A 7,655-nucleotide genomic window follows, 5' to 3' on the forward strand; every position below is an offset into this window, starting at 1 on the left:
TGAGCGCTGCTCCCCTACTGACCAGAGCATCTTCCTAAAACATCATTTTCTGTATGTCTCCCCGCTCCTAAAAGACTTCCAGTGGTTATCCATTGCCTCCTGCAGCAAACAAAACTTCAAGGCTCTCAACCAGGTATTTCTGGCAACACTCCACTCTCCTCCCAAGTTAATTTCTCACTACCTCTCCATCTTACCTCTCCCATCCATGACTCCTGGTTTATGTCTTCCTCCTGCTGGACATCCCTATTCAATAGTACAATCTCTTTATCAACCCATGACATTTATTGAGCACTTACCTTTTAATAGAGAAGCAGCGTGGTGTAGTAGATAGAGCATGGGCTTGAGGGTCAGAAGGTCTTATTTTCTAAGATGGATGTAAATACAGGTCTGGCACATAGTAGGTGCTTAACATACACTACAATTATTATCTGACCCAACCCTTAACCATATGGAGCCTCCTCTAGCCTCCTCAGGGCAAAATGCAATATAAAGAACGTTGCAAGGGAAATATAATCCCCTTCAGTGAGGAACTGCAGACACTGATATCTGTAATTATAGTCCATTTTGGTTGACCGAATAACACATTTCTCTTTAACTGAGAGTTATAGAAAGGAAGTAGCTGATTATTGCTAGTTACAGGAAAATATAATTATAATTTAAATTATGGCATGTATGCAAGTCTTATGCTGTCGAATCATCATTATTTTCCAAATAGTAATAATAATGATGGTGGTATGTGTTAAACACTTATCATGTGCCAAGGAGTCCGCTGTTGGGTAGGGACTGTCTCTATATGTTGCCAACTTGTACTTCCCAAGCGCTTAGTACAGTGTTCTGCACACAGTAAGCGCTCAATCAATACGATTGAATGAATGAATGAATGAATTTGCTAAGCTCAGTTTACTAAGCTCTCGATTGTCTTGTCTTTTGCCGTCGAGTTATCTCCAACCATAGCGATTCCAGAGACATATTTCTCCCAGAATGCCCCCTCTCCATTTGCAATCATTCTGACAGTGTATCCATAGAGTTTTCTTGGTAAAAATACAGAAGTGGTTTACAATCGCCTCCTTCCGCGCAGTAAGCTTGAGTCTCTGCCCTCGACTTTCTCGCTGTTGTCCAGCACGGGTGAGTTTTGACTTGTAGCCGATTGCCTTCCACTCGCTAGCCACTGCCCAAGCTAGGAATGGAATGGGTATCCCTCTGCTTGACTCTCCCTCCCATAGTCGAGACAGGTAGAGGACTGGAAATTCTCCAGGTGTGACCCTGAGAGGGGATGCAAGGCTTACTGTATGCTATAATTATCAGTACAAGCACAGTCCCTGTCTCATAAACTATATTTTGCCCATTTTTTAGATGAGGAAACTGAGGCCCGGAGAGGTGAAGTGACTTACCCAAGCTTACCCAGCAAGCCAGGGGAAGAGCTGGGACTAAAACTCAGGCTTTCTGACTTTCTTTCTTGAAAGGTCAATTGTCAACCCGGATCCAAAGACTATTTCTGTGACTTCTAAATTAACTTTCAGCAAACCACTCTCTAAATACATTTATATTTTTGGGAGAGGATTCTTGTCAGGCCCAAACAAGTATGCCGCGGTTCAGCCACCTGGAGAAGATTTCTGCTAAATCAATATTATTTGATTAGGCCGCTCATGCTTATGTCAATAGTATCTCCCTTTTAATCATAGTCTACCTAGGAGGACTTCAGACATAGCAGGTGGTCGTTTTTAGGGATGGGGCTATAAATCGGGTCAGTCAGGTGCTGTTTGATTTACTTAATGTTTCTCAAGGGTAGAAAGAGAAACAGCGATTTTCTGGAATCTTATGCTTCTGTGCACTAGACTACCTTCACTCACCCAAATAGTTAAAATACTGCATTTTATTAAATGGAAAGAGACCACCTAATGCAACTAAAATGAACAGACATCATGATTTAGGTAGGACATTCTTGCAATTCTGGGATCCGTCCCACACCAATCAATTAATTGATCGATAGTATTTACTGAGCACTTACTCTGTAGAGAGAACTGTTGTAAGTGCTTGGGGGAGTAGAATAAAGTGAATAGAGGACCTGGGTTCTAACAGTGGCCCTGTCACTTGCCTGCTGTGTGATCTTGGACAAGTCACTTCACTTCTCTGTGCCTCAGTTCCCTCATCCATAAAATGGGGATTAAGACTGTGAGCCCCACGTGGGATGTGGACTCTGTCCAACTTGATTAAGCAGCATGGCTTAGTGGATAGAGCAGAGAACGGAGAGTCAGAAAGGCCTGGGTTCTAATTCTGGCTCTTTCACATGTCTGCTATGTGACTTTGGGGAAGTCACTTAAATTCTCTGGGCCTCAGTTACCTAGTCTGTAAAATGAGGATAAAGAGTGTGAGCCCCATGTGGGACAGGGACTGTGTCCAACCTGAATAACGTGTAGCTACCCCAGCACTTAGAACAGTGCTTGGCACACAGTAACAAATACCATAATTATTCATTCATTCATTCAATTCATTCAATGATATTTATTGAGTGCTTACTGTTTGCAGAACACTGTACTAAGCACTTGGGAGAGTGCAATATAACAATAAACACATTCCCTGCCCACAACAAGCTTATTCTCAAGAGGACAAGTTTACAACCTAATAATCATTATTATTATTATTGTTGTATCTCTCCCAGAGCTTAGTACAGTTCCTGGGACACAGTGAGGATGATGATGATGATGATGATGATGGTATTTGTTAATCACTTACTATCGGCCAAACACTGTTCGAAGCACTGGGGTAGATATAAGGTAATCAGGTTGTCCCACATGGGGCTCACAGTCTTAATCCTCATTTACAGATGTGGTAACAGGCACAGAGACATTTAGTGGCTTGACCAAGGTCACACAGCAGACGAGTGGTGGAGTCAGGATTAGAACCCACTTCCTCTGACTCCCAAGCCCGGGCTCCTCCCACTAAGTCATGCTGCACACAAACAACAATAGACATGATCCCTGCCCAGGAGGAGTTTACAATCCAGACTCCTTAGGTTCTTTGGGATGGTGATGTGCCCATGACCAAGGATCATATAGGGAGGAAGCTGCATTCATTCATTCATTCATTCATTCATTCATTCATTCATTCAATCGTATTTATTGAGCGTTTACTGTGTGCAGAGCACTGTACTAAGTGCTTGGGAAGTACAAGTTGGCAACATATAGAAATGGTCCCTACCGAACAACGGGCTCACAGTCTAGAAGGGGGAGACAGACAACAAAACCAAACAGATAGACAGGTGTCAAAATAGAACAAATAGAATTAAAGCTAAATGCACATCATTAACAAAATAAATAGTAAATATGTACAAGTAAAATAGAGTAATAAATCTGTACAAATATACATATGCAGGTGCTGTGGGGAGGGGAAGGAGGTGGAGGGGGATGGGGAGGAGGAGAGGAAAAAGGGGGCTCAGTCTGGGAAGGCCTCTTGGAGGAGGTGAGCTCTCAGTAGGGCTTTGAAGGGAGGAAGAGGGCTAGCTTGGCGGATGTGCAGATGTGCGGATGTGAAGCAGCATGGTTCAGTGGAAAGAGCCCGGGCTTCGGAGTCAAAGGTCATGGATTCGAATCCCAGCTCCGCCAATTGTCAGCTGTGTGACCTTGGGCAAGTCACTTAACTTCTCCGAGCCCCAATTCCCTCATCTGTAAAATGGGGATTATGATCGTGAGCCCCACGTGGGACAACCTGAGCACCTTGTATCCCCCCCAGCACTTAGAACAGTGCTTTGCACAGAGTAAGCGCTTAACAAATGCCATCATTATTATTATTATTATGTGCGGAGGGAGGGCATTCTGGGCCAGTGGGAGGACGTGGGCCGAGGGTCGACGGCGGGACATGCGAGAATGAGGCATGGTGAGGAGATTAGCGGCAGAGGAGCGGAGGGTACGGGCTGGGTTGGAGAAGGAGAAAAGGGAGGTGAGGTAGGAGGGGGCGAGGTGATGGACAGCCTTGAAGCTGAGAGTGAGGAGTTTTTGCTTGATTCGTAAATTCCTATGGTGGTCCACAGCTTGCTTCCTACAAAGAGTAGGAAGGGGAAGAATAAAGTAGCCCCTAACTCCTCCTTGCAAGCTACAAACTGGTGTGCCCAGGGCTCCTAGCTCTCTGTACTTGTCAGTCCCAGAGGTTTCAATCAATCAATCAATCGTATTTATTGAGTGCTTACTGTGTGCAGAGCACTGTACTAAGCGCTTGGGAAGTACAAGTTGGTAACATATAGAGACGGTCCCTACCCAACAGTCTAGCTCACAGTCTAGAAGTAGGCAAGAGCAGCTCAGTCAGTTCAGTACTAACAATAGGCACACAATCCAGGCAAGGCTGCTTAGAGAGACAGCAGATAGCAGTGGAAAGATGGCTGGCCTGGAAATCAGAGGATCTGCATTCTAATCCCAATTATGTCCATCTCCTGCTCTGTGACCTTAGTCAGTAAATCGACGATCGAACATGTACTGTGCGCCGAGCACTGTACGAAATGCTTGGCAAAGTACAATATACAGTAACAAAGAGAAGCAGCGTGGCTCATTGGAATAGAGCCCGGGCTTTGGAGTCCGAGGTCAAGGGTTCAAATCCCGGCTCTGCCAATTGTCAGCTGTGTGACTTTGGGCAAGTCACTTCCCTTCTCTGGGCCTCAATTACCTCATCTGTAAAATGGGGATGAAGACTGTGAGCCCCCCGTGGGGCAACCTGATCACCTTGTAACCTCCCCAGCACTTAGAACAGTGCTTTGCACACAGTAAGCGCTTAATAAATGTTATTATTATTATTATTATTATTATTATTATTATTATTATTATTATTAAATTTGCTGCCCACAGTGAGTTTACAGTCTAGTGGGTCACTTCACTTCTCTGGGCCTCATTTACCTTATCTATAAAATGGGGATTAAATCATGGCTCAGTGGAAAAAGCCCGGGCTTTGGAGTCAGAGGTCATGGGTTCAAATTCTGGTTCCGCCAACTGTCAGCTGTGTGACTTCGGGTAAGTCACTTCACTTCTCTGGCCCTCAGTTCCCTCATCTGTAAAATGGTGATTAAGACTGTGAGCCCCCCGTGGGACAACTTGATCACCTCGTAACCTCCCCAGGGTTTAGAACAGTGCTTTGCACATAGTAAGCACTTAATAAATGCCATCATTATCCAGCGCTTAGAACAGTGCTTTGCACATAGTAAGCGCTTAACAAATACCATCATTATTATTCAGCTTCGACTCTGAGCCCCATGGGGGACAGGGACTACCCAATCTGATTCTACTGCATCTACCCCAGGGCTTAGAACAGCTCTTGACATATCTCCAGACCGTGAGCCCGTTGTTGAGTAGGGACCGTCTCTATATGTTGCCAACTTGTACTTCCCAAGTGCTTAATACAGTGCTCTACACACAGTAAGCGCTCAAGAAATACAACTGAATGAATGAATGAATGAATATAGTGAATCCTTAACAAATATAATTTAAAAAGGGATGGAGTTCATCGTTTCTTCCACTTGCACCACCATTTTTTCTCCAACCTCTTAGAAGGGTTGGCATCATTAGTTCCTCCCCAAGTCCTGACCTTACAGCCATCCTAATAGCTTGTCAACCTGATGCACAGGAGCATCGGAGATTTACCACCTCCAAGGGTAACTACATGGGTAACCACAGAGTCATCAATTACTCTGCCTGCCTGCCCAGCTCTAATTTGCCGCCTCAAATTAGCAAGATGGGGATTTCATCCCAAGAAACTCTGGGTGAGGGAGGTTCAGATTCCCTTGCTGCGTTCAATTCCACCAACTTCCCTCTCTCCAAAGGGTTGTCTTAACAGTCGGACTGTAATTCAAACCTAAAGGGTCTTATGAGCAAAAGCGACCAGTGTATGGCATGTCTAAGGTGAAAATGAAGTTGCAAATGCTCAGTTTGTTCAAGGAGATTCTGCCAAATGCTGTACTTTTTTCATATAAATCTGCAGTTCTTGGTAATTGCGTCCACTCTACCTTAACCAGATACTGACTATAGTTTATTCTAGACAGAGATGAATGTCACTCAAAGAAATACAGTCATTTATAGCAGTTCCATTACATAATGGCACTTTTCTCTGTAAACACCGGTTGGGGTATATGACAAATCTGTGGGATTATTGTAGCTGAAGCCAAGTTTCCTCATACAACTGTGAAAATTAGTAGCTCCGTGTCACGGAATTGGGTAATACCTTGCCATATTCATTCATTCATTCCATCGTATTTATTGAGTGCTTACTGTGTGCAGAGCACTGTACTAAGCACTTGGGAAGTACAAGTTGGCAACATATAGAATATAACAGCTCTGGCTCTTGGTCAAGGCTCAAGGGACTCTTTTCAACACCCATTTCAGAAATATAGGTACCAAGCATCCTGAAGCATTTGAAGATAGTTTGTCCTGAAGCATTTGAGATAGTTTGTAAGTGTGATAAAACAAAATCTACTTTAGGGGAAAAAAAATGAATCTGCTTACACTATTTGGTAATCAATTTAAATAAAACCCATTCCTCTTGTATTCCCTCCCTCTTAGCCTGTGAGCCTCATGTTGGCCAGAGGTTCTGTCTAATTGTATCTACCTCAGTGCTTCATACTGCATTTTGCATATAATAAATGCTTAACATGTGTCATAACTTGCTAATTCAAGCTCTCATCCTATCCCGTCTGGACTACTGCACTAGCCTTCTCTCTGATCTCCCATCCTCGTGTCTCTCTCCACTTCAATCCATACTTCATGCTGCTGCCCGGATTATCTTTGTCCAGAAACACTCTGGGCATATTACTCCCCTCCTCAAAAACCTCCAGGGGCTACCGATCAATCTGCGCATCAGGCAGAAACTCCTCACCCTGGGCTTCAAGGCTGTCCATCACCTCGCCCCCTCCTACCTCACCTCCCTTCTCTCCTTCTACTGCCCAGCCCGCACCCTCCGCTCCTCCACCACTAATCTCCTCACTGTACCTCGCTCTCGCCTGTCCCGCCATCGACCCCCGGCCCACGTCATCCCCCGGGCCTGGAATGCCCTCCCTCTGCCCATCCGCCAAGCTAGCTCTCTTCCTCCCTTCAAGGCCCTGCTGAGAGCTCACCTCCTCCAGGAGGCCTTCCCAGACTGAGCCCCTTCTTTCCTCTCCCCCTCGTCCCCCTCTCCATCCTCCCGTCTTACCTCCTTCCCTTCCCCACAGCACCTGTATATATGTATATATGGTTGTACATATTTATTACTCTATTTATCTATTTATTTATTTATTTTACTTGTACATTTCTATCCTACTTATTTTATTTTGTTGGTATGTTTGGTTCTGTTCTCTGTCTCCCCCTTTTAGACTGTGAGCCCACTGTTGGGTAGGGACTGTCTCTATGTGATGCCAATTTGTACTTCCCAAGCGCTTAGTACAGTGCTCTGCACATAGTAAGCGCTCAATAAATACGACTGATTGATTGATTGATTGATTGATAACTACTCTGCATGGCTCTCAGATAGTACATATGTACAGATTTATTACTCTATTTTACTTGTACGTATTTATTATTCAATTTATTTTGTTAATGATATGCATATAGATTTAATTCTATTTGTTCTGACGATTTTGACAACTGTCCACATGTTTTGTTTTGTTGTCTGTCTCCCCCTTCTAGACTGTGAGCCCATTGTTG

General features: G+C 44.3%; 1 non-coding gene across 1 annotated transcript; it reads right to left on the bottom strand.

Annotated features, from left to right (window-relative positions):
* Nucleotides 1-1,135: 1,135 nt before the first annotated feature.
* Nucleotides 1,136-1,273, bottom strand: LOC119934579. The gene has a single exon (XR_005452973.1). It is a non-coding gene; the product is annotated as a small nucleolar RNA SNORA7 (small nucleolar RNA).
* Between the last annotated feature and the right edge of the window lie 6,382 nt (nucleotides 1,274-7,655).

This window comes from Tachyglossus aculeatus, chromosome 1 (genome assembly GCF_015852505.1).
Source record: "Tachyglossus aculeatus isolate mTacAcu1 chromosome 1, mTacAcu1.pri, whole genome shotgun sequence".
Taxonomy (NCBI): domain Eukaryota; kingdom Metazoa; phylum Chordata; class Mammalia; order Monotremata; family Tachyglossidae; genus Tachyglossus; species Tachyglossus aculeatus.